A 6,277-nucleotide genomic window follows, 5' to 3' on the forward strand; every position below is an offset into this window, starting at 1 on the left:
TGTTCTTTCCAGTGACATCCAAATCAGAGTCTGCTGGTATCAAATAAATACACACATGCACATCAGGCTTGCATCTGAGCACAACTCATAAATCTACTGTGACTATTCCCACTGCACATTCCTTTAGCTCAAAATGCAGTTCCACTACCCCTTCCCCAGCCAGATATTCCTACCTGCCCTTTCACATCAGCATCAGTAGCTGGGCTGCTACAGGGCAAGCTGTGTCAGAGAAATGATCAACCTGAAAGCTAATTTCTGGCCAAAAAAGTAATTTCAAAACTGGATGAGCTTGCAGGCAGCTGCCACAACAGCCTGTGGTTACATCCAGGTGCAGAACTGCACTGTCAGGTCTTGTCACCCACAAAAAAAAAACACAGCCAGAAGGCATCTCTGTGATTCAGAGAGAGATGAATAGGGAGCAACAGCACAAAAGAATGTGCCCTCCTGAAACCACAGACTAAGAGCTCTGCTGTGAGAGCACCCCTCAGGGACCCACCAGGAACCTATTTTTCTTGGAAAAAGGGCAAGATGCTCTAGGGAATGACAGGAGTTAAAGGGGGGACATTGTAAGCTCAGGGTCAGCAGCCAAGACAGCCCGTGACAAATGCCACCGAGCCAGGTCAGACACACTGTGTCTGACAGCAGTTTCACCTATCAGTAACTGCTGATCTCACCCACAAAATGATCCTTCTCCAGAAGTGAGAGAAGCAGCCAAAGACAGAGGATACAGAGATGATGGATGTTTAAACCAAGTATTACGAAGAGACTGGAAAACAGCTTTTGGGAATGCAGGGAGGAAGGTGTGCAGACAGCAGTAGGGAGAGCAAGGCCTGATAACCAACATTTGGATACAAAAAAGCACAAAAATGCAGATCCTGTCTGCAGGTGCAAGGCCAGAAGTAAAACTTGCCGGGCCAGAGACGGGGCTACTTTCAAAGCATCTTCAAAGCAACAACCAAGTACCTCAGAGGGACCTTGTGAGCTGAGGGACCAAGAGAAAACCAGCCCACAGTGACACAGAACTCCCAGCTCTTTGGAGGGAGGAGCAGCCAGCAAGGCACAGCATACGCTGGCCTCCTCTACAGACACAGATAATCCTAAAAAAGTGAGACTGCTTCACTAAAAAACTAGTCCCCATCCCATGAGAGGGGAAACTCACTTAGCCCTAGCTAAGAAGGGGCTCTTCACATTGCAAACAAAGACCTGCAAAGAGCACAAGTTCCCACCAGCCCTGCAGATAAGCTGAACAACTCCAGACACAGGAAAGCCCTGTCTGGTAACACCATAAGTGGAATTCCTTTAGCCCTGCTATCGTGCACAACCTGCTCCATGTGTAAGGACTGGCTTTCCAAAGGAAACATTTACAGAGCACAGTGCACAGCAGTCACGTCCATTAGGAAAAAGAATAAATAGTGGGTTTGTACATTATGCCGGCTCATTTCTATCTACCACGCTTCAAAGTTGGTCCCAGGACAGATTGACATTTTTTCCAGCTCCTGTCTTCACTGCAGATCAAGCACTTCACTATACAGTTACAGCCAGCAACTCAATACCCCCATTTTTCTAATTTTAACTGTCAGAAAACAGCAGGGTAAAGTTTCAAGGTCTCCCACTTGTGTTTATCTCAGCTTTTAGAGGAACTGTAGATCATTTAGACCCATTACAAGTAAGTGGCATGTCTCTTGGCAAACTGGAATAGTTTTCTTATTTAAATTTAGGAAGAAAACAAGGAGGAGAAATGGTTTTTAGTGCAAGGCACCACGTACAACTATTTTGCTATTCAGCAGTTCTGATGTTGACTTTTTTATTGATATGGAAAGTCATTGACAAAATTTAACACTACTGCTTTGTATGAGCTCTGTATACAACTATTTAAAAATCTCACTTTCTCATTTCCCCTCCTCACTGCAATTTTGGAAAAATCTTTACAAGTACTGACTACACAAATATTTTACATAAAGCCAGCTGCAGGTGTATAGAGAAGAAAGATGAGGGATTTCAGCTTTATGGATTGTGGGCAACAGACCAAACCCCATGTGCAAATAAATGAAGTAGTTCTCCCCCAACCAAAATGAAACAGAAATTGGATCCAACTATACTGACACCAGAGAGCTACATGCAGCCACCACACAATAAGATACAGCCAGCTCCACATCCACACCGGCTGCAGCAACCACAGCTTTCAACTAAATACACACAGACTGTAAAAATCAAGCCCTGCCATCCATTAAAATAACGACTGCCCTGCTCCAAAGGCTCGAGGCACTCCCTGGCAGCTCATCCAGAAGCAGCTTTCCTGCAGAAGTCATTAGACACACAAAACAGCAGCAGCAAGCATCGTTTCTGCGGCAGAGGAAATGAGTCACCCGGCGAGCTCCGCTGAGGTTCAGGGGTTTGTGATGGGGAGGAAAAGCCAGCTCAGAGTTTCCCCAGCTCATCTTAGATGACAATCACAACCCTGACCATTAACCTTCACCTTTGGCTTTGCTTGCACAGGGAGACAGAAACTTGGTAGCTGCAGCCTGGGAAGCCTCCTCCTCTCATTCCAAGCCACACTACACCCCTGAGCCGGGGCTGAGCTCCCCACAGCATCCCCAGTGACATGGAAACAGGATCACAGGGCTCAGACACCACCCAGGCAACAGCAGCAGCAATGTGACATCTCACTAATTTCAATGCAATGTGACATTTCACTAATTTCAACGCTTTCCTCAGTTCCAAGTTCAATAGGCAGGCTCTTTACCAAACAACCCATTTGGGCTACCTGGCACTTGAACTTACCTTCCAGTTAACCACTCATCCAAACACCCAGGACATGACATCTAGGAATTTAGTCCTAAATATCTGAGCCAGCTGCTGTCCCCCCACACCTGTAGGGCAGCTGCAGTTCTACATGTGCCATGCCACGATCACATCCATGCTTCCATTCTGCTGCATTTGCTACCATCTGGAAGCAGCAGCCCATGGGTTAAAATAGCCATGAAAATGGGGGGTGGGAATAAAAATGTCCAAGAACCACCTGCCTTTCAGCCCCCATCCAGCTATGGGACAGGTAGCTGGCATTTCATGGCGTGTTTGTCAGACTTATCCATCTACATCAGATGCGGCACTTGTCAGAGAAGACAGGGCCCCAGCAGGGCCACGTCAAAACACAGATCAATTCCAGTGGAGCCCCACCAGAGCTCTCCTGCTTCAGGCCCACCTGTGTGCTATGGAAAGTAACAGCAGCAGCAAGAAGCTGGAGGTCCTGCCACCTGGCCACAGTTCTGCTCCCCTTGGGCAGTGGCAGCTGTTGTGTTTCCCTTCTGTTCGACCACCAGAAAAAAAGCACAAAATAACAATAATAGCACTAATAATAATAACAACAACACTGCCTTACACAGTGCCAGCACACGGTACTATCAACACAGTCACAACAAGCTAGAGCACAGCTGAAGATTATATAATGCAGACACATGACACATACCATGAACACGCCTCTGGGAAACCTTTCAGCCTTTGCTTCCATGGGAAACCACTCTGGAAAAATAACTGCTATAAAGCTATCTGGCAGCCAGGTGAGGACTTTAATGAGACTTTAACCTCCAGAACTGCTGCCTGCCAATAGCAGAGCTGAGCTCCTCCAGGTCCCACTTTCTCCAGGTACAGCTGATGGTATCACCGACAGCACCAGCGGGGTGAGGGAAGGGCTCCTCAAGCAGCTCCAGGCACTGGTGAAATCATCAGCTGTTAAAGAGAAATGTAAATCCCCAGGAGGTTGGATTTCAGCCCTGGTAATTAAGGCAGCCTGGAACAGTTTAAAATAGAGGTCAAGCTTTTAAGTGTATGCATGCTTTCACACTTGTCTACTAGCGACCAATCAACAAGAGCCAGGGACGGCCCTTTTGGTCACAGAAAGGTTAAATTTCAACTCAAAACACACAAAAGGCAGTTGGCACGGAATTCTCACCCTCACCAGTCTGTACACACAGGTGGAATGACACTGACCCTTCTTCCTGCTGGTGAGCTCTCCCCTCAGTCACCATCACCTTCTCCCTCCTCCCCCTGCCAGCCCAGCTTGTGCTCCCAGGGCTGCCCTGACTGCCTCAGGGACTTTTCCCAAGCCTGAAATTTCCTTGATGCAGACCTACACATCCAGCTAAGGTGCACCTGAGGAGTGTGTGAGGATCAGAAGATGCTGTAGGACCTGTGTTCCTTGGCTGTGAGGGTGACAGCCAGCTCAGGGCATGGGCACTCCTGCACAGGGGGCATGAGAAGGGTCTCCTCATCATCCCAATCTTTCCAGAAAAACCCTGCAGTAAGTTTGCAAACAGCAGAATAACAGGGTCAAACCAGTCCTCCCAGAAAGCACAGCCCAGGAGAAGAACAGATGTTTCATCCAGAGAGCTTGTTTGTTTGTTTTGGGTTTTTCAAATGATTCTGTGAAGTTTTGGCCAGAGGTAAATAGAGACCTTGTGTTTCATGGTATTCTCCACATGGCAGGGCACATTCACAAAGGAAAAAGTTCAACAGGCTCAACTGTGGGGTTTTTTCACTCTAAAGAATGTCAATTTCATAAACATGCTTTTCTTCTTTAAAGATTGCAGTACCTCACTACACCTACTTTATAGCATTTAGTTAGGCTTTTTTTCCTGAAACTTCTTTCAGAAGAATTCCAAGAACAACCAAAAAGAGAAATTGATTTAATGCTTTTTATTTGGCTTCAAGAGGGTCTCTGAAGAAATCTTAACCTTTTGAAAAGACCCAATCAGCAAGACAGCAAACACAAACAAATCAATGTCAGTGTTACTCCCAACAAAAGTCATCACAGCCCAATATTTTGCAGATCCAGCTACACACTGCCCCTTACAAAATGCTCATCATCATAGCATTCAAAGCTGAAAATCCCCAATAAAACGTGAAAACAGAAAAGGGAAAGGCGTCCTATTTCCACCCACCAGACAAACAGGATGTTTTCTTTATCAAGACACACTTAATTCTCAGGCTCCTTGAAATAGGGCAGAAAAGACATATCCATGCCACTGCAGCCACAGTTTCTAGCCCAAGTGTAAGATCTCCTTCAAAGCACTAATTAAAGAAGACATGAGAACACTCAATAAGAAAACAAAAGTTAAGGGTGGCAACTCCATTCTCATCACAAGGATCCAAACAGAGCAAGAGGAAGTATGCCAGCACAACTATAAAATCTGAAGGGGAACACTCTCCAAAGAGCCTCTCATTTCATTCACAACATTCTTGTTGATAAAGAAAAAAAGCCACAAGAAAACAGCTGCTTGAAGGAAGAGCTTTCCATTGCTAAGTGCTCCTGCTGGCTCTTTTAGAAGCCCAAGCCACCATAACAGGATTGCCTTTCCCCGGATCTACCAGAAGACACACATTGCGCAAGAAAGCCCAAGACTTTCAAAGACAAAGAAGCCAAACACTGTTTAAAGACCCGTCAGGCGGGCAGCAGGCTCGCTTCCTGCTCCAGCAGGCTTGGAGCTTGTGACGGACACGATCCCGGATCAGTCACACTGCCACACACCACGCACCACAAATAAGATTTTCCTTGTTCGCCTTACAAGACTAACGCCAAGATCAGCACGGGGGCAGCGCTGCGGGATCCCCGCTGCTCCCGTGGAGAGCCGGGTGCCTCGCTCGGGGCTGCGTTTGCACATCACCCTCCTGGGGGCAAGGAAGAGTCGCGGAGCCCGCGGCAGCCCCTGCCAGGCGCCATCCCTGGGCCACTGCCACATCCCGTGTGGATGTCGCCACCTCCGTGTCCCTCTGGATCTCCATCCCAGCACGTGCCCGACAGCCACACCGAGCGTGTGGGGGAGAATTCCACGACGCTGTCCCGAGGTGCTCCGGCACACTTGGGATTTACGCCGACAGGGCTTTGCGGAGGTTTTAAATCGCTGCGCTTGCGAGAAGCCTCCCTCCTGAGTAACAGCGAGCCAACAGACACGTTTCCTCGGAACTGCCCTAACTATGCGTTTTACGCAAGCCAAAATATGGGGATTCCAGCCAAAAAACAAACAACAAAAACATCGAAACTTGTGTCACTTCCTTCCTGCGCTCGGGGAGCGGGATGGAGCCGGGACACTGGTCCTGAAGAAGACACGGCCGGCGACTCCTGAGCGGGAGAAGCGGCAACGCCGAGGGCGCAGAGGAAGCCCCGGCCGGACGGAGCGGGGGCTGCGGGACCCCGGTCACCGGGAGCCAGGCCCGGAGGGGAGGGAGCTGAGACCCCCCCGGCGCACAGGGGACCCCAAGGCCTGCCCGAGGACAGCCCGGC

At 48.6% G+C, this 6,277-nt stretch overlaps 1 protein-coding gene across 2 annotated transcripts in view; it reads right to left on the minus strand.

The window, feature by feature from the left end:
* The window catches only part of CREB3L2 (cAMP responsive element binding protein 3 like 2), a 71,416-nt gene extending 65,838 nt beyond the window's left edge, over nt 1–5,578 (minus strand). Inside the window, exon 1 of one of the 2 annotated variants that reach the window (XM_031061426.1) lies at nt 5,562–5,578. The gene's annotated coding sequence lies outside the window, so the exon portion shown is untranslated. The remainder of the gene's footprint in view (nt 1–5,561) is intronic. The other variant, XM_031061425.1, reaches the window with a different exon arrangement.
* Between the last annotated feature and the right edge of the window lie 699 nt (nt 5,579–6,277).

The sequence above is a fragment of the Geospiza fortis genome, unplaced genomic scaffold (genome assembly GCF_000277835.1).
Source record: "Geospiza fortis unplaced genomic scaffold, GeoFor_1.0 scaffold8, whole genome shotgun sequence".
Taxonomy (NCBI): Eukaryota; Metazoa; Chordata; class Aves; order Passeriformes; family Thraupidae; genus Geospiza; species Geospiza fortis.